Source organism: Ambystoma mexicanum, chromosome 7p (genome assembly GCF_040938575.1).
Source record: "Ambystoma mexicanum isolate Mex_15411 chromosome 7p, UKY_AmexF1_1, whole genome shotgun sequence".
Taxonomy (NCBI): Eukaryota; Metazoa; Chordata; class Amphibia; order Caudata; family Ambystomatidae; genus Ambystoma; species Ambystoma mexicanum.
In genome coordinates, this window is record NC_090939.1 from 224,857,800 (window position 1) to 224,884,892 (window position 27,093).

Consider the following 27,093-nt stretch of genomic DNA (forward strand, 5'->3'; position numbering starts at 1 on the left):
GTCATTCTGCAAGTGCTGCGGAGGTTACGGAGGTTCGGTTCCCGGATGATCCTCATTGCTCCGGCGTGGGCCCGAAGGACGTGGTACCGGCACCTTCTTGATTTGTCCATCTGCCCTCCACGTCGTCTTCCCTACCGAGACGATCTGCTCTCACGGGAGGGGGGTCAGGTTCTCCATCCAGAGGTCAGATCCCTCAATCTTCACGCTTGGTTTCTGAAAGGTTGAGGTATAAGGATTGGGACCTCCCTGAAGACGTGATGGAGGTGTTGTTTCGGTCAGAAGGCCCGCAACTAAGTCCCTGTACCGTTGCCGTTGGCAAAAGTTCTTCGACTGGTGCAGTGTTAAGAATGTGGATCCTTTTTCATGTGACATTCCTATGGTTCTGTCTTTTTTGCTTTCTTTGGCCTACAGGGGCCTGCAAGTGGGTACCATCAAAGGTTACCTGGCGGCGCTGTCCATATTTAAGCGCTCGTCGGAAGAGTGTTCTTATTTTAAAATTCCTTTAATTTCTCAGTTTCTAAAAAGGGCTCACTAATGTGTTCCCTCCGTCACCTTTCCAGGTGCCCGGTTGGGATTTGAACCTTGTCCTCAAGTTTCTGATGGGTGCTCCATTTAAGCCTTTGTATTCATGCCCTTTGAGACTGTTAACTCTTAAAACTCTATTTTTGGTTGTGGTCACTTCCGCTGGCAGAGTGAGTGAGTTACAGGCACTTTCAGTTAAGCCACCATTCACTGTATTTCAGAAGGACAGGGTTGTCCTTAGAGTTCGTCCTTCCTTTCTTTTTAAGGTGGTGTCGGAATTTCATTTAGGCCAGAAGCTTGTTCTTCCGGCATTTCATCCTCCTCCACATCCTAGTAAGGAAGAGGAGAGGCTCCATAGGCTCGATCCTAGGAGAGCTTTAAGCTTTTATATTTCACGCATGTCCCGGGTCAGAGTGGACGATCAACTCTTCATTGGTTACGCTGGAAAGCGTTTGGGACAAGCTGTGACTAAGCAGACTTTGTCTTGCTGGATTATTCTGGCTATTTCTGAGTGTTACCGCTTGGCGGGTAAGGACGCACCGGTCAGCTTGCGGGCCCATTCTACTAGGGGTATGGCTGCCTCTACTGCCCTACAGAGGGGTGTTCCGATTCGTAACATCTGTGATGCAGCCACCTGGGCTTCGGTCCATACTTTTGTACGTCACTACTCCCTCGATTCCATCCGTGAGCAGGATCTGGCCTTTGGCAAGGCGATCCTTTGCTCCGAAATTTGATTGGGCATTCTAAATTTCTAAATTCTTTTCCCACCTCCTTGCATTGGTACTGCTTTGGGAGTCTGTCATAGATATGGAATACGTCGGAGGACCCAATCCCCTCGAAGAACAAGTTACTCTCTTACCTGGTAACGTTCTTTCGATGGTCCGACAACGCATTATATATCACTCCCTCCCTGCCTTCCCCGCTACAGAATTTCTTATGCGATTGCAGCTTACGTTTCCGCAAGGCTTTGTGTGGTCAGACTGGCAGAAAACTGGTGCCACACGTTCTGGGAAAAAACTACAACTGAAGCTATGGGCGTCGTGCATCCTACTTATAACATCCAGTGCCGTCGGAGGAGGTCCTTCAGGGCGGCGTATCGACGTCATCGACGCAGGACGCAGACGCCAAAAGATTTTCCGAAGCAGCACAGCTGTGGTGATTACTCTCATAGATATGGAATACGTCGTCGGACCATCCCATCGAAAGAACGTTACCAGGTAAGCGAGTAACTTGTAATTGGAACATGCATTGCCACAAGGAGTACTAAACAAGGAAGCCCGTCTCCATATATGGGATGTCAGTATGGGGGAAGTTGGAGCAAGTAGTAACTGGAGATAAAGAAGTACAAACAGTAAAGAGATGCAGCTGTTTATACTAAGAAACATTGCGAACATTGTGGGAAGTCCTGGTGAAAGAAACCATCAGGCTGTCGTTCCTTTTGGGAAAGGATACCAGGCAGGAGTTTATATCAGAGGATCTGCGAGACCCAGAAGGGCGTCCTGGCAGGCGAGTATACCAGGTATACTCTATATGGAGTACCAGGTAATCCATATAGAATTTATGGAATGAAAATACATTATGGAAGAGATACCCGTCAGGAGAGAGAACACAAGGAGATCTAAAACTTCGAAGAAGAAAGACACCGTTTGCCATCCTGAAGAAAGACTTATTGAGAAAGAAACATTTCATTTACTTTTAAAGGCTCCTTTTTTGAGAGACACTCTCGCTATCCTACCTGAAATAATCCTGGGGAAGGGAACCAGACCATGGATTCAGAGACTATTTGTTGGATTTTCATATTTGATTTTGAGACTTTTTTTTAATAAACTTAAATACAAAAACACTTACCACACACCTTTAATTGTTCATTTATAGTGTGAGGGTCAGATACCTTTTGGACACAAGGATGATTAGTATAATTTTTGACGACGAAACATAGACTGATCCTTAGTTTGTTTCCTAGGTAGGGAGACTCTCTTTAGGATAGGGACAGAAAGGCCTTCATCCAACCCTTTTATTTTAATAAAGATGTCTGATGTTGAAAACGTTTCAACTTTGTGTCCGCCTCTCATTTCTAACCCCTCACAGTAAGCAGTAGAATCAAATTGCCTTGCAATCATAACACACAAGTGTATACAGTAAAAATACATTTGACATGTTAACATGTCGTGTTTTGTATCAGTGAAACATTAAGAATAAATAACCAGCGATTGTAGCTACTAGAGTACTGTTTATAGCACTATATGCAAAATTTCAATACAAATGGAGGCACACATACTATTAATAGCACTATATGAAAAGGTCAATCCAAATGTAGGCACAATCATAATTTCCTTAGTTATAACATACAGGTGTATACAGTAAAGAGTACATTTTATATTTTAACAAGCCTTCTTTTGTATTGGTTAAATAATATTAAGAATAAGTAACAAACTGAGTGTAGCCACTAGAGTACTATTAATAGCACTATATACAAAATGTCAATAAAAATGGAAACACTAGCGTATTAACAGCACTGTATAAAAAAGGTCAATATAAAAGTATCCACTAGCGTACTATAAATGTTACTAGACAATAGCAGTTGGTGTGTGTACTTGTACTGCTCAAGCAGACTCAAAATTACAGTAGTCAATACTCAAAAATAAGTTTTGAATCCATAACATCATCAAGAAATATAGATGGAGCCGTCCGATATGTGAATGATGATTTATTCTATGCACAGCCGACACATGTTTCGACCAATCGGTCGTTCACAAGGCTGTTATTGATATAGTTACAATAATTCGATCATCATCAACAGAAGAAAAATAAATATATATAATATGTACATGTACAGTTGATGTGTGATGAATTATAACCATCAAAACATAGGTGATACAGAAATATTGTGCAATTTTGTAAGTAAAAAATATTCAGGGCAGATATACATTGTAAATAACATCAGAACGGGTGTACATTCCCATAGTCGGGCATGGACAATCATGAAGGGCGAGAGCAGGAATGGGGGAATAAGACGTAAAATCCCTTAGCACATAATTATAGTTCATTTACATTATATAATAAGATTCTCACTTTGTTAGAATAGATCGATATCAGTAATTAGTGTTCTTGTTGTGGTTCAATCCAATCAAAGTAATCCATATGGTGATTAGTGGAGAAATACCCTTGTATATGAACATTGATGAGACCCATTACCAAGCATAAGTGTACCTATTGTGCATGTTACTAGTCATGCAAAATGAGAATGCTGGTCACTTACCAAATTTTTCTGGGGTTGAGGCCTACAGATTGGGACATGACATAAAGGAATACATTCTAAGTATACAGAAAAATTTGGAGATTCTTTAGGTAGTGCAAAGTTACTGGATCTGGAATGATTATTACTTAGTATAAGGGTGAAAGATTCTTACCCTAGTTCGTCTTTTGCAAAACTTCTTAGGTGAATTGAGTTGGTTAAATTGTTGTGTTGTGGTGCCTCTTTCATATACCACTATTCAAGACCATCTTAGTTCGGGGCTTAAATGCCTGAAAATTATGTTGATATTTCTATATTGAGTGCCCAGTTGGCAATATACATATAATAAATAAGCAATGATATGGAGAGAACTGGTGGTTAGGCAGTAATCATCTACATTTCTCAAGTTGAAAATTGAGACCATGACATTTCGTAAACCCACTGAGGTCAACCGTACATTACATGCTGACAGTTGCCATCGTAAAACTACCTTTATGAATATCCCGCCTGGGGAATTCTGTCGGGCACGCCGCAACTGCAGCACTGATTTATCATTCTCATAAGAAAGTGAACTCATCACCACAAGATTCAGAGAAAGAGGCTACTCTGACGATGTTATAGCCAAAGCATGCACCAAAACAGACAGCAAGCTGAGAGTAGACATGCTCAAACTTGACAACTCCAACAAAGCAGTATGAACACGAAGGAAATACATAGACATCATTACACGATATTCTACCGATGCACACAAGCTATACAATATTGCACGAAGACACTGGGATCTTCTGAAATTAGATGGTGATATATTGCCTTTTCTCAGTGAGAAACCTTCATTTGTATACACAAGAGCACAAACCCTGAAAAACAGACTTTGCCCATCACACATTGCCAACTCCAAATTCAAAGGATCAGAATGGTTGAAAACAGTGAAGGAATTCCACAAATGTGGAACTTGCACTGTATGTAAGGATGCATACCCAGACTCTAGAGAATTCACTACTCAGCTTGGTATCAAAACCATGATCACTGATTTCATAAATTGCAGGACCAAGTATGAGGTCTATGCAATTATGTGTGTCTGCCTGAAGGTATATGTGGGCAGCACGAATTGGCAGCTACGTATCCGAATTCGAGAACATCTCAGTAGTTTCAAAAACAGGATCACTTGCTGCCACCAGCCACTCATTGACAGGAATGTCATCAGATGGACAATGTTGATGATATAAAATTCATTGGCCTTAAGAAGGCATCCATTGGAAAAGAGGAGGAGATTTGAAGCTCAGATTGAGACAACTGGAGGCCTAAACCATATGTAATTTATGATGTGTCCAACATGTTTTGAACACGGATAATGAAATGTATGTTTTCCTATGATTTGGATTCGTATTCCTTATCTATAATGTGTGATCTGATAAGTAATTATCTGTAAAACATGACCTAGTTAATGCCTTGTTGAGACGCATCCAAACATCACCCCGGTTCTATACGCAACACATCTGACACTCTCAGTACTTGATCTCAGTCCATTAGTTATCACAACCATATTATTATCCATCACACATTCCAGTTACCCCACATCAGATACATTGAGCATTCGGGCTTGGGATTCTTGTTCCATCTACTGCATTTACAAGACCTCGAACAAAGATCTGCTACTCAATCCATATCTAGAGATCAGGAGTATTCCTACAATCATCTCTGTTGAAATATCCATTACATATTTCTTTTCTCTTTTTGCTCTAACACATTATTTATGAATTAACTACATGATCGTCCCTAAAGTAGTTTACTTACACATAAAAGATATTTCCAACTATACAACTTATCACCTAATCAGGTTTGTTATATTTCAGATACCAACAAACCATAATTTCAAAGTGTGTTCTGCTCTGCGACATCACTCGTGCCTGCACCTGACGTCATTTTCCGTCGGTGCGCATGCGCGTGACTTTACGTGTTGTGACTTCAGACGCTCTGGTGAGGTGTAAACATCACTCGCCTGGCCGAGCGCGGACATTTTCTGCAGGCATTCGGCTGGGATTTATCCCTGGAACACGGATTACAAGGTATGGCTTTGCCATGCTTGAGATTTACTGACCATTCATGGACATAACTTTGGGGCTAATAGAACTCCCATCATTTTGTTATTTTACGTATTGGGACCACATAAATACAATGAAGATTCTTTGAAACAGACAGACCATTGCGCCATACTTTGACACATTTTAAGGTGAGAGAAAGGGCAACTCCGTTGTTATTGTGCCTTACTGCCTAACCACCAGTTCTCTCCATATCATTGCTTATTTATTATATTTATGTTGCCAACTGAGCACTCAATATAGAAATATCGACATATTTTTCAGGCATTTAAGCCCCGAACTAAGATGGTCTAGAATAGTGGTATATGAAAGAGGCCCCACAACTCAACAATTTAACCAACTCAATTCACCTAAGAAGTTTTGCAAAAGACGAACTATTGTAAGAATCTTTTGCCCTTATTCTAAGTAATAATCATTTCAGAACCAGTAACTTTGCACTACCTAAAGAATCTCTGAATTATTCTGTATACTTAGAATGTATTCCTTTATTTCATGTCCAAATCTGTAGGTCTCATCCCCAGAAATATTTGGTGAGTTACCAGCATTCTCATTTTGCATGACTAGTAACATGCACAATAGGTACACTTATGCTTGGTAATGGGTCTCATCAATGCTCATATACAAGGGTATTCCTCCACTAATCACCATATGGATTACTTTGATTGGATTGAACCACAACAATGACACTAATTACTGATAACGATCTATTCTAACAAAGTGATAAACTTATTATGTAATGTAAATGAACTATGATTATGTGCTAAGGAATTTTACAACGTATTCCCCCATTCCTGCTCTTGCCCTTCATGATTGTCCGTGCCTGACTATGGGTGTTACACCCGTTTTGATGTTATTTGCAATGTATATCTGCCCTGAATATTTTTTACTTGCACAATTGCACAATATTTTTGTATCACCTATGTTTTGATGGTTGTAATTCATCACACACCGACAACTGTATATGTACATATTATTATTATTATTATTTTTCTTTTTGTTGATGATGATCGAATTATTTTAACTATATCAATAACAGCCTTGAGAACGACCGATTGGTCTAAACACATGTTGGCTGTGCATGGAATAAATCACCATTCACATATAGGACGGCTCCATCTATATTTCTTGATGATGTTATGGGATTTGAAACTTATTTTTGAGTATTGCCTACTGTAGTTTTTAGTCTGCTTGCGCAGTAAAAGTACACACACCAACTCCTATTGTCTAATACCTTTTGAGGTATCAAGGGGAACCTCATGTGTATTTTCTGCTGCATTTTGACATGACTCCAGGAATTTGAGCACACTACACACAGTTACGCCCCTACTTTTTTGGTATTTATAAATGGTACTAGATCGAAAATGTTAATACACATGTAAGCAGTAGCATATAATGTCCTTACAATTGGAATGTAAAGGTGTGTACAGTAAGCAGATGGACAAGTCAATGCGCTTCATATGCTGCATAGTTTCAACAAATGTGTATGCAAAATTCAATTATGTTTGTAATGCTGCCTGAAGTTTAATAAAGATGTAGCCACTACTGTACTGTTAATAGCGCTATATAGAAAATGTTAATTTCTCTGTAGGCAGAAGCGTACTAAACATAGCACTATACACAAAATGTTAATACAAATCTAAGCAGCACCACGACATACCCTTACAATTCTAGGACATGGGTGTATTCAGCTACGTTTATCATGCTAAATAAAAAATAATACCAATGTTTACCCTCTAACATATTTTAATAGAACTTTATACAATATGTTGATGCAAATGCAGGCACTAGCATATAATTAATATCACCATATACAAAATATAATATATACAAAACGTTCGTACTGATGTAGGTAACAGCGTACTATAAATACTCCTAAATAGAAAATGTGAAGATACATGCAAGCAGTAGTATCTAATGTCCTTACTATTATAAAGTAGAGGTGTGTACAGGAAAGATTTGGATGAGTCAATACACTTCATATGCTGCATAGCTTCAACAAAGGTGTACTCAACATTCAGATATATTTGTAATGCTAGATAATAAATATGCATAATGCCACTAGGATACTGTTAATAGCACAATATACAACAAAATGTTAATCTGTCTGTAGGCGCTAGCGTACCACAAATGCCATTATATACAAAATGTTGATACAAACGTTAGCAGTAGCATCCTATGCCTTTACTATTATAACATGCAGGTGTGTAGAGTAAACAGCACAACATTTTGTATTTTAACGTCGTCTTTTGTATAGGTGAAACATCAATATTAATAGAAGATGAGAAGACGTAAAAAAAAAGAGCACATCATACATCTTGTAAGTATAATTTATTATAAAAACATTCACCAAATTTACATTTTTCACAAAAAACAAAAGCAATTGTATGTTAATCCTAAAATGTAAAAATACATTAAACATTTTCTTTTAAAAAACAATGTATCCTTTATTTCATTCCAGCAGGAAAACACAAGCATGAAAATATAGCAGTAAAAGAAACAAAAACCTAAAGGGAAAAAAAATACCACAAACATTCCTCAAAAAAGGAATGCAAAAAAGAACAGAAAAACACACAAATAACTAGCCACCAGGATGTTCAAATAAACGTTGGCACTAATGACATTACAACTATACCAGATATTGGTCATATCACAATTTTATTTTGAAAAGAACAACTTGCAACAGAAACAACATTTATTGCACCAATTGAAGCCTTATGGTCTGCACCCATAAGTCCTTACTTAAAAGAAACCACAGAAAATAGCATGCACACTTTTAAATACTCCCAATGTTTTGTAAGGAACTCATGGTGGTAACAAGTAAGACAGACACAAGTGATCACAGTTCAAGGGTGTTTATTGAACAATTAATGCTGTATGCAGGTTGGAAAAACGCCCACTCTAAACCTAAATCTAGGTTGGGAGCAAGCGTCGACCATCAAATGAAAATAAGGCAGTCCTAGAGGAGTTGTCAAATAAAAAGGGCCTATACTAAAAACATATTGCCAAACCTTACAATTAATACAAAAAGGGGTGTGGGATAGTTCTCAAGAAAAGAAAGAAGTGTTCTCAAATAATATGTTAAGATGCAGTAGCCTGGATTTCCCTTCCCCACGTTTTGAGCATTGGGTACGGTGGAATCGTGGAGCACAGTACAGCCTCGAGCTTCTCCAGCACGAGAAGACAGTTCCAGTGGCAGTTCTCAGGACCGTCGATTGTCAAGTCTTGTTTCCTTTGAAAGTCTCTTGCCTTCGGGGGCCTTATGTGTTCAATATGCAAAACAAAAGTTCCTTTAACAAACAAACAAAGTTCAGTTTCCAATGCTCGCTGGGTGATGGGTTCACTTCTGGGTCCCCCTCTTGTGGGCGCTGACCGTTCTCTATTGTTTACCACAGTTTCACGTAGGGCGATGGCTTCACCCCTGGGTGCCCCTTTTCTGGGCGCTGACCCTCATGTACTGTATTCCTACAGATGACATTTCAGTTCTTTTTCTCTATGATCTTTGGATGATAGCTTCACCCCTGAATCTCGGACCCCTCTTGACTGCCAGTACCTGGGTGATGGCTTCACCCCTGGGTCTGCCTCAGGCTCAGAAACCTCTTGACTGTCAATACTTGGGTGAGCGCTTCACCCGTGGATCTCACCCGGTCGAGCTCGGACCCCTCTTGAATCTCTGGATCTCCCTCGGTCGGGCTCAGACCCTTCTCTTCTCCTTAGCGGGATTCACTTCCCTTTCATTGTCTTTCCAAACAATTCATAGTGGACATCCCTCAGCCCTGTACACGTCTGTCAACACACTGTTTCTCTGGACTTTAGACTTTGCCCCTCTCGTTAGCATCCCTTGGTCAGGTTCACTCTTGCTAACTTTTGTATTCACAATTCTTGTTTGGATTAGTTTCCCTTTTTTCGCAAAGTTTATAGATGAAAGTGTTATGATTGTACAGGGATTTTGCTTGACCCTCAGTATGACCACTTTGACCTAATCCGCTGGCTCTCTTATGGCCTGCTGGTCTGTAGTTTCTCTCAGATGGGGATCGACCAGAGTCTCTTGAGTTAGCACCCACATGGTGCCAGTTTCCCTTTGCAGCTGGTCTCCCCTGAACACCTTCACAGTTCTTTCAAGTTCCTCGAACTTGGTTCAAACTTGTCACTTTGCGATTATCAATGAACTCAGCCCGGTTCTTATTGGTTTGCCCCTCGACTCACCGGCTGTGATGAACTGCTTGGCTTGCCTCTTTGTTGGAGTCAAGGCCAGTACCACAGTTGCGGGAGCGTCCCTCACTCCTGCTTATTGGCGTAGGCTTGCCCCCTGTAACGTTGACATCTGCTGCAAGACGCTTGTGCTATTGTTCGCGGTTTTAGGCTCTCTTCCACGAAGGTTCCACGGGCCTGGGACGAAAATGGCAAGGTCGCTTCTCTCCTTGCCATCCTCTCGATTCCTTCTGCTTTCTCCTTCTCTTGAACTGCCACACCTGATTAGCCGTCTCGTCGTGCTGTCTGCCGTGCTCGCCTTGCTCGTACTGTGCTCTTTTACACCTCCTTTTATCCCTGTGGGGAAAGGAAATGGCCATCAGGTGTGTGTGGTTCAGGTTAATTGCTTGACACTGCCTGATGCTGGGGTTGGGAAACTGCAACCACTCCTTCGCCACTGGAGTCTTCCCTTCCCCCCTGAAGCACTCCCTTGTGCACCCTCTTCTTAAGCCCTATGCCGACCCTTCCTGCCCGGCTAACTATCGCTCAATCTCCATCACTCCTTTCCTGGGCAAACTCCTGGAAAAGCTGGCCATCTCCCAGCTTAATCTTCGCACTGAATCTGTTGGTTGTCTCCATGACCATAAGTCTGGCTTCAGAGCTGCCAGAAGCATGGAAACTGCTCTCCTGAACATCCGTGAAGTCCTGCTCTCCAACCTTGATCACAACACCCCCTGTGTCCTCATCTTACTTGATTTCTCTTCTGCCTTTGACACGGTCAACCATGCCATCCTGCTCAACGGTCTCTGTGATAACCTGGGTATCACCGATCAGGCCCTGGCTTGGCTGACTTTGTTCCTCTCCGATTAACCCCCCCAGGCCCAACCTGGGTCTTTCCTCTCCTCCATCTCTATCTCTACCTGTGGTGTTCCCCAGGGGTCTAACCTCTTTCCCTAGCTTTTCAACCAATACCTGGCACTTCTTGCCCACCGCATTGCCGCTCTCTGCCCCAACTTTCAGTGCTATGCGGATGACACTATGCTCATTTTCAGGCTCCCTTCCGCCACCTCTTTTCTTTTCGCTGACTGTCTGTCTGCTATCCAGGAGTGGTGTGCCGCCAATTATCTCTGCCTTAATTGACATTAAGACCGAGATTCTCCTCATTGGCACACCTGCTCCCTCCTTTCCTGTCACTCTCTGGCTGGCCTCTCTTGGCCCTCGTCCTGCTCCCACCTGTGACGTTAAAAACCTCTGGGTCATCTTCGACTCCACACTCTACTTCTCTCCTCACATCTCTGACGTCTCTAAGAAGTCACACTACCAGCTGCATCTCCTTGGAGGTATTCTTCCGTTCTCCTTCCCCCAGAAGCTCACGGTCTCAAGAGCTCTGGTTCTCTCTAGGCTGGACTACTGCAACAGCATCTTTCTCAATCTGCCTGCCTCTATTCTCCGCCCTCTGCAACTCATCCAAAACAGGACTGTGAGACTTGTCCTTGGCCTCAAGCCCAGGGATCGTCTCTCTCCAGGACTGACATCTGTGCACTGGCCACAAAGCCTTCCTGGGGCCTCAAAACCTTCAACTCTCTCTTCCTAAATATCTTCCTTCTCGAGCTCTTCGCTCATCCGCCTCAAACTCCCTCAGGGTCAGTCGCTTCTCCAAGCAAGGAGTTGGTGGTAGATCTTTCTTCTGTTGGGCCTCCCTCTGGAGCAGCCTTCCTGCCTCTCTGAAACTTGAGGAGAACCATCCCCGGTTCCAGAGGCACCTCAAGACCTTCCTCTTTGCTTGTGATTTCTCTCCTTCTCTCCCCTGCTGATCTCCTGGCTGAAACTGAAACTGCACTGGTTACCTGGCTACCCTCTGGTCTCGGGCCCAGGTCCCCTCCTGGCCATTTGCACACCTGCCGTGCCCCCTGGCAACCCTTGCACTCGGGGACTGTTTCTGTATCCCTACAACCCCCTACCAGCACTTGACACCTGATATCTGCACTTACCCTTGCACTTGCCACCAGTTGGCTGCACTTTATATTATTGTCCTTATTTATTTTATTGGTTATCCTATGCGCTGCACTGCCCCATCCCCCTCCCCCCCACTGTTTCCCCTCCCCCCCCCTTCTCCTGCACTTGCGCGATCTCAATGTCACCTGGCGTAGTAAGATTGTTGTCTCTGTCTTCCTTCTGTTTCCCCTCCCATGCCTTGTCGCTCCTTGAAACACTTGTGTATAGGCGTGCTATAATTGCCATATTATATTATATCATGTCTAGAAAACAGTTTTATTACAAGTCTGTTGTCTTGTATCTCAAGGAAAAAGTGTTTGTGTTGGAAAAGGAAGGGGTTGGAGTGTCGGATAAATAAAGCGGGTGGTAGAGTTTCCAGGTATCCTACAGGGTCGGAAGGGAAAGAGGTGATGCATGGAATTAGAACCCTAGGATTAGGGTGTGTGGTCACCTCGGGTGGGAAGGTTTTGTAGGATTTTTGAAACAAGCAGGATGGTTTTTTCATTATTCGGGAAATAATAATCAGAGGGGCGGGATTGGTAGGGTTTGCGGGGTAAACGGGAATAGCTGGGATCGAGAAATGAACAAAGGGGATTGTGGGAATCGTAGTGTTTTTGTCTGATCAAGTTGGGAGTGTGTAAAATAATAATCAGTGGTACGGGAAGAAGGATGGGGAGTATTTGAATGGAGACGATTCTGGGAGTTAAGCTTTTTCGGTGCAACTGGGTTTGGGACCTTAGAGAATTGATTATGTACAGAGGGGTTGTTGAATCCGGGCAGGAGAGATCTAATGGGAGGAAGGGAGGCAGATGCAATACAGCCCATGAAAGCCTCAGATATCCCGCCCTCCTCTACTTCTCTGGCACTATACCAAATCTCACCTGGGGCATTTCCCGGAGCACATCCCTGTGCTCCCTTACCTAGGTGATTCCCTTTCGCTCTTCACCCCAGGGCTGGGATCTGACCATGTAAAGCTTCCTTTGGCCACCTGAATAAGGGCTCCTCGAGGCTTGCTTGGTAGAATACCCTCAGGTTTCTCACAGTTACCACTGAGGCTACCTGTACCACATCTCATGAATTCACCAATGCGAAACACCTAAAGTCAACAAATTAAAATTACTAAAAACCACTCAAAATACATTAAACTGTATTTCTGCATTACAAACTTCACCTATAGAAATGGAAAAACAACCTTCGGTTGCTATTACTAGTTCTAACACTGCTTTAATAATTGTAGGTGCTGTTGGACCACGAAAAACAGAACATACCTCACCTAATAAACATACTGCTATTCCAAAAGTTGAAAGTCCACAAATCCAAAATAGAACACATTCCTTATTAGTACTAGTACTATTTCAATGGTGCAAAGTAGATCATAGCACTTGAAGTAGTTCTGTTTAAAAAAAATAAAACTCCTGATACAACTAAAAGTAAAACAATTAATGCCCGAACAGCAACTCCTATGACATCAAATAACATGTCATCAAATAGCAGCAAAACAGTAACTTAATGCACCTTCACTTTTAAGTAGTAGTATTTTAAAAAGTAAAACCTGCACTGCCCACAAAACAAAAAAAGATAATTTACCTATTAAAGGTCAACCACTGAGCAAATATACCAACAAAATGTTTGTAGTACTGACAGTAGTAAAAGCATGTCAAGCACCTTTTCTAGCAAAAACAAAAAGCAACATCTCAAAAATATAACTACCTCTGCAGCAATTCCATTTGGCAAATTCAGTCATCGAAGTGGGTGGGGGTGGTGCTACTCTACCTTTTTTGATTACGTTTTACTGTTCCTATACTTTTATTTTAAAAAGAAACTGTTCCAGAATGGTTTTCGTTTTATAATAAAAGTGTAGAGAGAAGTTGAAACGTGCACATCAGTTCTCTTACACAGCAGGTGCTTTTGTTTGGGGGTTTGTACTGTGCATGGGCGGGGTGTGGCGATGGGGTTTGTGGGGAGCGGGGGCATGCCAGCCGGAAACCTTGTTCCACTACTTCTTTTCATCCACTTCGACCATTGGGCAAATTAAAATCTTGGATTTGGGGCTACATTGAAACTTATGCAGCAGATGATGTGCGAAATTTAACAGAAGTAAATTTCCCAATCTGCAAATCAAAATTAAAAAGGCGTAGCCCTAATAAATATGATTTAGGAAATTCAGCAATGTAAGCACAAATGCAAAATAAACCTACGCCGATATATTTTGGAAATGTTTATAAAAATGAAACTACTGAAAAAAACGTACATTAAAAAACACAGTTCCACTGTAGTTAGTATAACAAAAAATAAAATACTAAAAGAAAGCTTTTAGAAACTGTAACTGTAGAAAAAGAAAATTACCTTCTGGTTTTAATCCAGAGTATGCTTATCCATTTTTAGGCGGCCTAGAATGTGGAACAATAATTGCTGTATTACAAACAAATGCAGATATTTTGCAAAAATTTAAATATCATCAATTAAGACATGCTTTAAAAAGTAAATATATATTAAACAAATTCTTTTGTACAAAATAGTATACACATTACAATTATTAATTTCATATTTAAATTTGTATTTCAGTTTGTATTTATAAATATGGGCCTTTGCTATTTAATAATAATGAATGTCAAGGCCTAAATTAGTTTTCCAAAATTGATTAGCAGAGTTTGCTAATTAAACTTTACTTGATTGGCAAACACACCCTTTTGATTAGCAGTGTTGTACTAATATTTTTAATGTCACCTAAAGGTATTTGTACCCAAGACATAAAATGAGCATCAATACAGCATTTTTGTGTATGGCTGAAGTAAGACATTAGCGAGATGATCCGAGCCTTGGAAATTCCTCTACACCTGCAGATCGAGTAACTTAGTTTACCTACTTGACCTAAGAGAAATGCTCTTGACCAATGGCAATGGATGATAACAAATGTAAATGTCCTTTCTGTAAAATGGCACACGTCACCACAGACCCACTTTGTTTGGCACACTGCTGCCACCCAGAGGCCAGCCATTCACAGTGAAAAGTTTATTTGACATTAATTGCAAACCAAAGTTTCAAATATCCCCTGCAAATCTTCAAAAAATCTACTCGACTGTGCGAGGAGATTTTGCAACCCTGTATGAGTGTCTGTAAAATGTGAACAGTTACCCATATGAATGGACAAAAATAATTTGATGTGATAAAATGGCTCTGAAAACAGTTTGGCCAGCTTTTTCCCAGAACGTTCTAATATATAATGCAATCAGAATCGGAGCAAAGCAAGCTCTTGAGGCAACATACAGTGTAGGGTATGGCAATGGATAGGTAGATGTACAGGTTGGATGGAACTATTGATCACTACTGTAAGCCTCTGTGTTAGCTTTGTCTATTCATTATACAAGAGTTAAGAGACTAAGCAAAGTGGGTAGCGTAGCAGGCAGAGAACTGTGCAAACTAGGAGGGATATCTTAGTTTGTGGCCCTCTCACTTTCGGGATATCTGGTATAAATTAACAGGGTGACAGGATAGAATTTCAAGGAGTATGAGATAGCTCATGAGCTCATGGCTTGAGAACCAATTGCACAGATGTATGCAACCAGCAAGTAACAGAACTGGTTTTGCATCAGAAGCATTTGGCCGTGTGATCCTGTACATTTTCAAGTGTTCACTTGTCAATGTTATGCATCTTTCCCAAAGCAATGAAATATAGTTTACTGTAAAACATGGAGACAATGCAGTGTTTTTTTTACAGTAGCAATAATGTACTTATGCATTATATAACTTTTTTGGCAATGTAATTTCAGGATTGTCCTTCAATAAAAATAAAGTTACCGCATACCGGTCTTTGCCAGGCAGGTTATAGTTAGCTTAAGACAAGTATCATTTTAATCCCTTCTGGTTTGCAATTATTGGTAAAAAGAAAACTAACCTTGCATAGCACTGCCACACAGGCCTTTATCACTGAAGAGTTGAGGAGATGAGTACTGCTGCACACTCTCTCCATTAGTCCCTTTGAACTTACAGTTAACAGAGAAAAGAGGGTGGAGGGAGCCCTGCAGTTAAGAGAGGACTACAGGGTGAGCTGTGTTTTCATTGAACAGGGTAACTTAAATAGCTAGTTTTGCTACACATGTCAATTTAATTAGCAGACATATAGAATTGCATAGCAAATTGCCATGCGACACTGCTTATTTTATGCCTTGAATGTATTAGAATAGAATGAGTATATTAACAATACATGTAGGACAATAAAATATTTGTATTTTTTCAAAGTTAACTAAAATGCTATTTTTAAAAATAATTATAAATTCTGCCACAAAAACACAACAAACACAAATATATTTTATGTCAATTTGAAATAATCCATTAATAGAAGAATGTAAAATGCAGAAAACACAATATAATTGTACATTTTGCTCCATGCTGTACAAAACATATCAATGCTAAAGACTTTTTAATAATCATTAAAAACATTTAAAACTACCAACATACATAAAAGAAAATGAAAGTTACATATTTTATAATATTAATAACATGTAAGTCTACTTTTACTAAATTCCTGCAGATATTCTTAATGATATTGAGAAACAATTAAACAAGTACATAAAAGTATTCTTATTATATCTTGAACCTTTTATTGTAATTTTTTAAAACGCTATTATACATAAAGTGAAATTGGAATTTTTCAAATTTTGTATTTTTAACTGGGCTCTCTTTCAAAGGTGCTTATTAAAATTTGAGCTGAGAGGTGCCTTTAAGGGTGATATGGAGGCTGTCACAAATATTTTTATTTTCACCAATTTAAATAATATAAATGTTTCACAACTACAATAAAAAAAATCATATATTTCAATTAAATGCATTATAAAACATATTACATTTATATAAAATACTATTGAACATTTTACATACAAGTTCACAACATATATTATTTTAATGTTAATAACATGTAAGTCTACTTTTTCATATTTCCTCAGTTTCTGGTGATTTTCGCCATGATACCCAGAAAACAGCTGAACAAGTACAAACAAGTATTCACATTATAACTTAAAGTACCTTTAAGTGGTATTTGTCAAAAAGCTATTATACATAAAGTGTAATTGTAATTTTTTTACAGTTGGAATTTTTAGTTGGACTCTTTTCCAAAGGTTCTTATTACAATTTGAGGTAGGGGATGGTTTTAAGGGGTGATGTGGAGGCTGTCACAGAAATTATATTTACATTTTCACAAATTTAAAAAAAAGATCAATTTTACACAACTACACCAAAATAATACAATTATAACAAACATTCATATATTTCAATGTAATACATTATATCACATAATAATCTATACAATTACATTGTATTTAAAAGCATTTTACAAACCATTACCCACCCTTGAAAAACACAGGAATTGTTTGGCAACTTTGTTTTTACAAAAGAGTTATAGTTAAACCGATATAATTTTAGTCTACAAATAAAAGAAATCAATAAGTTAAGGTAACAACATAGAAATATATTCTTAATACATTTAATAAAATATATATTTAAATCAAATATAGTAACCTTTACTCACCCATAAACATAAAAACATCAACTATTCTAAATCTCTCCCGATATATATAGTTTTATTTTTTTATCCGAGATCATTTTCGGAAGTTTCCCCACACAAATTGTGGCCTGGTGGATGTACATCGATGATGTGTTTGTCATATGGAAAGGGACTGAGGTTGATTGGTTCAGTTTTGTGAAAAGCATCAATACTAACCCTGTCAATGTGACCTTCACAGAGAATCATAGCACAAGTGAAATCGTTTACCTTGATGTACTGTTACATTTGACACTCTCGGGATGCACACTTCAGTATATAAAAAAACGACCAGTTCTGGTCTGCCATTGCATGCCACCAGTAGCCATCCGGTTAGCTGCAAGAAGAGCATTCCTATGGGGAATTTGTTCGCTAGTGGGGGAACTGCTCAGATATTGCCCCATTTGCTCAATGCTGTGCTCTAGCCTGCCATAACTTCTCCTTATGAGGGTACTCCAGGGGTGTGATTGAGAGTGCTTATGTGAAGGCTCCATCTCTTGATAGAGATTCCTTGCTCAATACAAACACATTGGCAAAGCAGACTGATAATGATGATCTGTGACTGCTCACATAATGTGAAGAAAATCATTCAGCTGCATTGGCATGTTCTCAAAATGGACAAAGATTTATCATCTTCACTTTATCCCGCCCGGTCTTAACTTACAGGCAAGCACCTTCATTGAAGGATAAGTTGGTCTCAAGTTTTTTAAAACCCCTTCCAAAAATGTCCAGCAAGTCTGCATGGTTGTCTGCATCTCATGCAGGCTTCGTATAATGTCACAAATGTAAGGTGTGCTCCCATGCCACGGTACTGAAATCCTACACCCATCCTATCATGGCTGTTCATTGTGTCTTCAAGCAACTGATCACATGCCATACCACCTTTGTTGTCTACTTCCTTTGCTGCCCTGCCCTTGCGACAAGTGGTATGTGGACAGCACCACATGCAAATGAAAGATCAGGATTCGACAGCATTGTGGATGAGTTTCAGAGGGCGGAGAGTAGAGGCAGGCTGTTGCAGTAGTGCAGCCTAAAGAGAAACAGAGCTCTGGAGACAGTGAGCTTCTGGGGGAAGGAGAGGAAATGAAGAATACCTCTGAAGAGGTGCAGCTGGTATTGTGAGAGATGTGAGGAGAGAAGGAGAGTGTGGAGTCGAAGATGACCCCAAGGTTTTTAGCCTCATAGGTCTGAGCAGGGAGAGGGCAAAGAGAGGACAGCCAAGGAGTGACCGGAAAGGAGGGAGCAGGTTTGCTGGTGAGGAGAATCTCAGTCTTACTGGCACTAAGGCAGAAATCATTGGTGGAACACCACTCCTGGATAATCTGGTGTGTATCTTGAAACAGAAACTCTGGAGTCACTCAGATGCTTGTCAGTCAGACAGGTTTCAGAATTTTGATTTTTAGGAAGTGCTAATGTGTTTATGTTCTTGTACTCCTTGAAATGTGTTTTAGTTACCTGGTTTTCAATTGAATGTTCCCTTGAAGGCTGAAAATCTCCTGTTCCATTGTGAAACAGTCGAGGTTCAACAGATTGCTCATTGTCCCAAAGGTTCACCAACAATGACTTCCATAAAAAGATTTGACGTCAACATCACACAGGGCTCCAGCTGCTCAAAATATGTGAATAATTCACTGAAGTCTTCCTTAAGCCTGGTCACGAGATGGCCTTTTTTCTCAGAGTTCAGGAGTTCAGCACCAGTTAAAATGAGCACCACATTTTCCAGTGCCGCCTTACTATGTTGAGTGTAGTCTCATTCATGGACACTGCTGTCTAAGGCCAGTTATAGCCTGCCATACCAGGGTTTATCTTAATGTGCCTCATTTGTCCAGGTAATAATAGAATATTCCAAGTTCAGTGTTAAATATCCAATGGCTTCCATTTTATGTTAGTAAATGTCTCATTTGGTAAGCGCGGTCAGTCAGCATAGGTAAGGTACAGTATCTCATTTCGAGGGACAGTCCTCGTAGGTAAAGTGCAACATCAGTTTTTTAAGTAATCCCATCCTTTGCAAGATAAAGTCACAATAATAGGCATAATAAGTCACAGCAACGCATCACATTGTAAGTGCATCCTCACATTCCCTAGTATTAAAATGTAAACTAGTTAGTGCTTCATAGATTGCCCAGAGTCACTAAATTAAAGGTACAGCCTTACATGTCAATGTGCTGCCATGATATAGCAACGTAGCATCAAATGCTCCAGTAATGACAGCCAATGGCTCATATAAATGATATTGTCATAATAAAAGTACAGCCTTGCATGTTCATCACTTTTACTTCAAAAGGCTTCTTAAAACACATTTGGGTACCATGTAAATGTGAGATTATTACACCAGCCATAGCATTGAAGAAAATAACACTGCAATTCATTTTAAACTACATAAACTGCAAGTTTAAAACTACCTCTGCACATTATAAGGATACAGTAAGTACTTGGGAAGTTGCATGTTACATGCATACATTTGTTCTGCAATCATTTTGCAGTGTGCAAGGTATTGTGGCAAGGCAATGTAGAGCTAACATGACGGATTATGGCCCAGCTCAGAAGTTGGCCATTTTTAGTTTTGACTGTTAGGCGGCGATGAAAGGGCTGCTTATAATAGAATATAGATTGATACAGATTTCTGTTTGCTGTGCATATGGAGTAACCTTTCCCTTGACCTCTTTGGCTAATGCAATTTGTATGAGATACTTGGGCCCATGACAAAGTATGATATTGGCTTTGAAGTTGAATCGATTATTCTACATCTTGCATGGCCATTAGATATACAAACTTCTGAACAAGCCCAAACTGTACCGAAGACACTCATTATGTATGCTCTTCGTGTGCATTCCTAGGTTGTGTCAGGCTAGGAAATGTAAATATATGGAATGTTTCTAATTACCCATTTCAGCAGTTTCCAGACTTGCCCCTTTTCAACATGCATGGCAAATGAGAAATGAAACTTTTAAATGGGATGTCAGTTTCACTCTACATTTCAAATCATGTTGGAAAAATGATACATAAGCAACCCTAGCCATTGAATACAAGTCACTGAATTCATATTACATTTAAACTGGAGATTAACTTTTTCCTTACAGGGCATATTTGCAATTGTTGGGAAATCCCGTTTTTTTAGACTTTAATTCTGTGGTTTGCTGCATTCCTTTGGAAATAAACACACTTGAATGGATTAAACCTAGTTCTTGTTTGAGTCTCAGCCTTGTCCTTTTCAATTGTTAAACAGTGGCTGAAAGAAAATATATAATCTACATTGCTGTTTTCATGTGAAATCCAGCCTCAAATAATGGCAGTCCAAAAGTTACTTTCACCACACTTACAACCTGTTGGGCACGTGTAGAGTTCTTTGTGACATGTAATGGAATTCTTTTTGAACACGGCAGTGAGAAAAGTGTGAAGAAATCTCTAATAAAGGACAGTATCTATGATGGCGCTTCTCCTGCTTTGCCAGGAAGGCCTTACTCATTTATTGCTGTAAATTGGGTTTACAGGACAGAGGGAGCAACCCAGTCGGTTTCCTCTATTTAGCGGTCTGGCAAATGACTTCTAATGTTTATTTTAGCTGTTGGGGTGGTGGTTATTCACCTTAATCATGTTTGGTTAAGAGGGGGCCACAGCTGAATCTATTGATGCCCTTCCTGAGGATGGACCAATTCACTCTGTCAAATGATTTTTCAGCAGCTTATGCTAGTTATATTTGGTCTTTCGCTGTGTTTGCATTTTCTGTTAAGAGAGTGACTATTCTAATATTAGCAATTGCTTATGTATTTTTAATAAATACAGACTTATCTGGGTCTAAAAGATTTGCATAAAGGTTTATAGTGTGCTGGTTATTATCTTGCTTTATATTTTTATATTCACATTGAGAAGTGATATGGGCATGTACGAGGTGCATCTGTTGGGGTCTTTGGATGATGTTGACTTCTGTCTTAGACTGTGACTGGCATCCCTCTTCTCTAAAGGAATTAAAGAGGGTCACCAGGTGGTCTATTAGTATAGCGGCAATTGTTTTCTGAAATGCTGCAATCCGCCCATCTAGGCCCCAGGAACTGAACCTTTTTCACCAGAACAATAACACTTTCTCTTTAAATGTATATGCGCGTGGGGATGCAGCCGTGGCAGCATGCGCTCCATTAACCCCACCCACGGGCCTCACACTTCAGTCCTCTGTTCCGCATCGATGGGAGCGGACCACTTTCACCAGCACTCCTGGTTGAGGTGTTAAGCCTCGTAATTCCATGCGCTTTCCCTAATTTTTTCTTTTTTTCTAATGTTCAGGTTTTGAGAACACCATCCACCGGGGCCCAAGTCTGTCCCGGTGCATGCCAGCTGTGGCTGGCTTCAGCAGGTGCCCGTCGTGCGGCGGTTACTTTCCCACCTTGCTTCCGCACGCGCTCTGCCTTCGGTTCTTTGGAGAAGACCACAGATGGGAAGGCTGCTCAGTGTGCAAGTTTCTCAAGCCCCTGTCCCTCAAACTGGCTTGCTCCGGAAAGCATTAAGGAATACGTACACAGACCAAGAAGATAGACTTTTCCGGGGAAGTTGTTGATGGGAGGGAGGGGTCAGTCAGCAGGAAGGACACCAAGGCTCTTGTAGCTACCGGCTAAATGGCCGAGGGGGTCCAAGGGCCGCTGCTGAGGAGCCTACTAGCTCTGGTACTGGGATACATCCCGAGGGGCTCAGCTCTATCACTGGGCACACGGCTGAGGGGGCGCCTAAACGCAGCGCAGACAGCACTACCAGTCCCATGGCCGAGGGCCAACAGCCTACCAGGCCCACGACTGAGGTGCAGGGTGGGGCAAAGCAGATGCTTTCAGGCATGCAGGCCGTGCTCAGGCCTGCATCAGCCATGATCCCACGTGCAGAAGGCACAGGACAAGTTGGTGGCACACGCAGCAAGATGGCGGCCAGGCCAGACCCCAAAAGGCGGGAAGCAATCCCTACCAGGACAGAAGCTCGACCAACAGGGTGAACCGCAAAATATGAACCTGTGGCCAGGGTGGATTGGGTTCCTATGAATCCGGTCACTTGGACCACTTCATACCCGGCCTTCACGGGGCAAGCACGGTACAGTGAGGGCATGTACTCCAGGAGAACACAGACTAGGAGGAGCAGGATATGCCCTCCTCAGAAAAAGCCTTCCATAACAGGATTGCCAGCCTGTCCGAATATCTGGGTTTCCATCAGCAACAGAAGAAGCTCCCCGAAACAGGAGTTCTGGCAGATGTCCTCAGCATCAGGGCGGAGGCCAGGTCGGGCATCCCCCTACACAGCAATGTGGGCTTTGGTCAAGAAGGGCTGGCGTAAGCCCCACTCCACGCAACCAGTCAACAAAAAAGCTGGATGCTAGGTTCAGGCAAACCTAGGGCGACAGCATACTGCTCTCTACAAACCTGCAGCCTCTGTCCTCAGTAATCGCTGCAACATCCATGTGCCAAACCCCAGGCTTCGTCATCCAGTACTGCCACGACAGCCCTCTTCAACAAGGAAGAAAATACCCTCGTATCATATGGCAAGAAGGTCTACTCAAATGTCGGGCTGCAACTCAGGCAGGGTAACGTGGACGCTATCCTCGCTGCAGCTAATCAATGCCTGTGGAGGGAGATCAAAGAATTTCTGCCTGACATCCCTAAGGACAAGCAAGCCTCCTTCAAAGCGGGCCTAGCTGAGGCCAAACTCGTGGCTCAAGACATCATGGAGGCTTCTGTGGGTCACATCGACGCGGCTAACAGGGCAGTGTGTCTGGCAACAGACATGAGGCTTACGGCCTGGCTGAAAGCTACCGGGTTCAACCCAGATGTGCAGGATAGAATCTTGGACCTTCCACTCCTCCACTGATAAGGAGCTCAATAAGAAGAAGAGCAGCTCTAATACTGCAAAGTCTCTGGCCTTTCTTTTTTTTTTTAACTTCTTTTTATTGGTTTTACAACAAGAGGAAAAGTACATTTCCCAACTCCCCCCCACTCGTCCCCCCTCCCCTTGAAGGCAATTGCTTATGTCTGTGGTCCATTATCGCCATGGGCCACTCGCCAAAAGTTATTAAGTTCATAACGGAGAAACCATCTTCCCGACCACCCCCATCCCTCCCCTGGGAGTGGCCTCTCCTTGTCCATGAACACGTGTATTGGCACCTTGGAGTTGTGTCTATATTGTCCATTGTTTGCTCCGGCCACGGTCAGGCCTCCTCCTCCCCACTCACTGTATTCCCTCTGGTCTATGTTCTGCCCCCGGGCACAGGCGAGCCAGCCTGCCCTCCTTCCGAGTCGTCTGAGTCACTCTTGTTGTTTTCCACCCAGTCTCCGAACAGGTCCTGCACCAGGGTGTTCCACGCCAGTATTCTGGCTCCACTATTGCCTTCTCCCCTCTGCGTAGCTCTCGTCCAGACAGTCGTTTCAGCTATCGCCACTTTTGTAGATCTGCCCACCAGCCCTCTGCCGAGGGTCCTTCACTCGTGTTCCATGCCATTGCTATGCGGCGCTTCGCCAGTATTGTCATCAGGTCTTTCATCTTTGCCACGTGTGTCATCTGCCTGTCCCCCCTCGGGAACAGGCCCAGTATATAAGACCTAGGTGACCAGGCTTGCATATGGATTCCTGCCGTCCTCGCCTTATCCCTCACCATATTCCAGAACTCTGTTATTTTTGGGCACGACCAGAACATGTGCACCATGTCTGCTTGTTCTTCCCGACAGCGTTGGCAGCTGGGAGTTTGTCCTTTTCTCATCTTCGTCATTCTTTTGGGAGTTAGGTATGCTCTGTGCACTATGTAGATTTGCAGCTGTCTGAACCTGGCATTCCTAGAAACTTTTTTCGTGTATTGGAGGGTTCTATTCCATTCTTGGTCCTGGAAGGGCTGCTGAAGCTCCTCTTCCCACTTTGCCCGCACGTTCAGTGTCTTTTTATTAGTGGTACCCAATAGTTGCTCGTAGAGCCTGGACACGGTGTGTCCTCCTTCAGAAATGTCATACCAGGCATCCAGCGCACCCCCAGTATCCTCTGCCTCTGGCGTGGTTTCCCACCTCTTTATTGCTTGTACTAAGCTGTTATACAGGATGAACTGGCCCTTGTGCACATCCTGTTCCTCCACCAGGGACTGAAATCCGACCCACTGTCCTTCTTGCCACAGGTCCCCTATTTGGACTACCCCCTTGTCCTCCCATTGTGCCCTGTACGTGGCCAGGCTTGTTATGCGGGTATCTACCAGACCCGCCAAGGGGATCTGTCTCGAGCAGGGGTCTTGCATGCCTTGAGTCTTCCAGGCTCTTTCCCATAGTGTTCGGCCCAGCTGGGCCATGTTAGGAAGGGCCCTAGCCTGGGCAGCAGGTATCCACAGGAGTTCTCTCAAGTAATATTGCCTGAGTGCTGGTCGGAGAAGAATTGCGTCTATGGAGATATCCTCCCCCAGCCATCTCACCACAAATTGGAGTTGTGCCGCTAGGTAGTAATGCAAAAAGTCTGGGAGTTTGATGCCCCCCCACTCGTGGCTCCTCTGTAGTGTAGTCAGTGCTACCCTGTTTCTCCCCCCTCCCCACAGAAAGGTCCTCGCCAAGGTGTGCAAGCATTTAAAGAAAGCCCCCGGGATGTTGTAAGGGATATTGGTAAAATAATATAGGAGCCGGGGCAGGACCGTCATCTTCAATAAGGCCGCTCGATCTATCATCCCCAGTGGTAGGGTCTTCCAGAACTGCATGGCGTGCTCAATTTTGTTCAGGCCTGCCTGCGTGTTGGCTATGTGTGTGTCCGTGGTATCATGGTAAATGTCCACCCCCAGGTATCTAAAGGTGGTCGGGGTCCATGTGAGGCCCAGGTGCGGCAATTGATCTGGTGGCACTTTTCGCAGGCCCGCCAGGGGCAACAGTGAGGATTTCTCCCTGTTAACAGTGATTCCCTATTGTCTACTGAATGCCCCTAGTGCCTCAAGTAAATCTTGCAGATGGGTGCGTGGGTTCTGGACGTAGAGCAGTATGTCGTCTGCATAGATCGATATCTGGTGTGTCACCCCGTCAATCGCTATGCCCGTATCCATATAATCCATTCTTAGGAAGACCGCGAATGGCTCCAGAGCTAGAATATATAACATTGCTGACAGCGGGCACCCTTGTTTCGTACCTCGCCCTATGCTCCATTCCCCGGAGACAAGCCTACCTGTCTTGACCCTTGCTCTCGGGTCTTTGTAGAGCAGCTTTATCCATCGAAGGAACCCCTGCCCTATCCCAAAGTGGGCGAGTGCTCCCAAAAGCCAGTCCCAGCTCACCGAATCAAATGCTTTTATCGCATCTAGTGAAGCTACTGCGCACCCCCCCTCTACTTGGTTGGTCCTATCAATGACGTAATGGATTCTCCGGAGATTCCATGTCGTGTTCCGTTCAGGTACATTCCCTGTCTGGTCAGTGTGGATCAGGGTGGGTATCACTCTTTTGAGCCGGTTAGCTAGTGCCGCTGTCAGGATCTTGGAGTCCTGGTTTATCAGGGAAATTGGTCTATAAGACCCGCACTCGAGGGGTGGCTTCCCCGGTTTGAGTATTGGTACTATAATGGATTCTGACATGCTATTCGGGAGCCTCCCCGTCTCATATGTCTCCTCCAATGTTTCCAGCAATCTAGGGGCTAAACTGTCTCTGTACCTCTTATAGAATTCCCCCGGTAGCCCGTCCGGCCCCGGGGTCTTCCCTGTCGGCAGTTGGGTGATTACTTCCGCCAGTTCCTCCACGATGAAGGGAGCATCCAGCATTTGGGCCTGCTCCTCGGTTAATTGCGGGAGCCTGATTTCCGCGAAGGCGTCTTCCAGGTCCCCCTCCTCCCCCTCTTGGACTTTTGTGTACAGCTTCTCGTAAAATTGCGAGAACACCGCGTTTATACCCTCCTGGGACCTTACCACCTCCCCTTGACTATTCTGGATTGCATTAATTGGTTCCCGCTTGGTCTCCTGTTTGGTTAGCCAGGCCAGGAGCCTGCCGGGCTTCTCCCCCTCTGCGTGCAGCCTCTGTATGTACTTCCCATAATCTAGACGCCCTAGTCTTTCCCAAGTCACCGTGCACTGATGCTGCAGGGTGGTAAGATCATCCTGCTCTCCTCCATTCTCCCCCGCCCGTTTCTCGGCCCTCTCAATCTTCCTTTCTAACGCGTCCAGTTGTGTTAGGGTTTCCCTCCTGAGTCCTCCCGTCTTCCCCATCGCCGCACCTCTGACCACCACCTTAAGGGCCTCCCAGATCGTCACCGTGCTGTCCACGCTACCCGAGTTATGCTCAAAGTAGTCTTCTATCGTACTTTGGATATGTTCCTGGAATTCCCCATCCAGCAGTGCTTCTGCCCTTAGTTTCCATGTGGGTGTGGGGGCCCCCCTGTGTGTATGTGCCCATGTGACTCTCAGCGGGGCGTGATCAGACAGGGTTCGTGCATGTATATGTGCCCCAGTGAATTCGCCTAGTGTTTCCCTGCCCGTGAAAAGGCAATCAATCCGCGTGAATGTCCCATGCGGAGCACTGTAATGTGTGTATCCCCTTTCCCCCTCATGTACAT

The 27,093-nt window shown here is 42.8% G+C and overlaps 1 protein-coding gene across 14 annotated transcripts in view; it reads left to right on the forward strand.

The window, feature by feature from the left end:
• Positions 1 to 27,093, forward strand: part of HLCS (holocarboxylase synthetase) — a 1,696,783-nt gene that overhangs the window by 1,001,744 nt on the left and 667,946 nt on the right. The window lies entirely within an intron of this gene.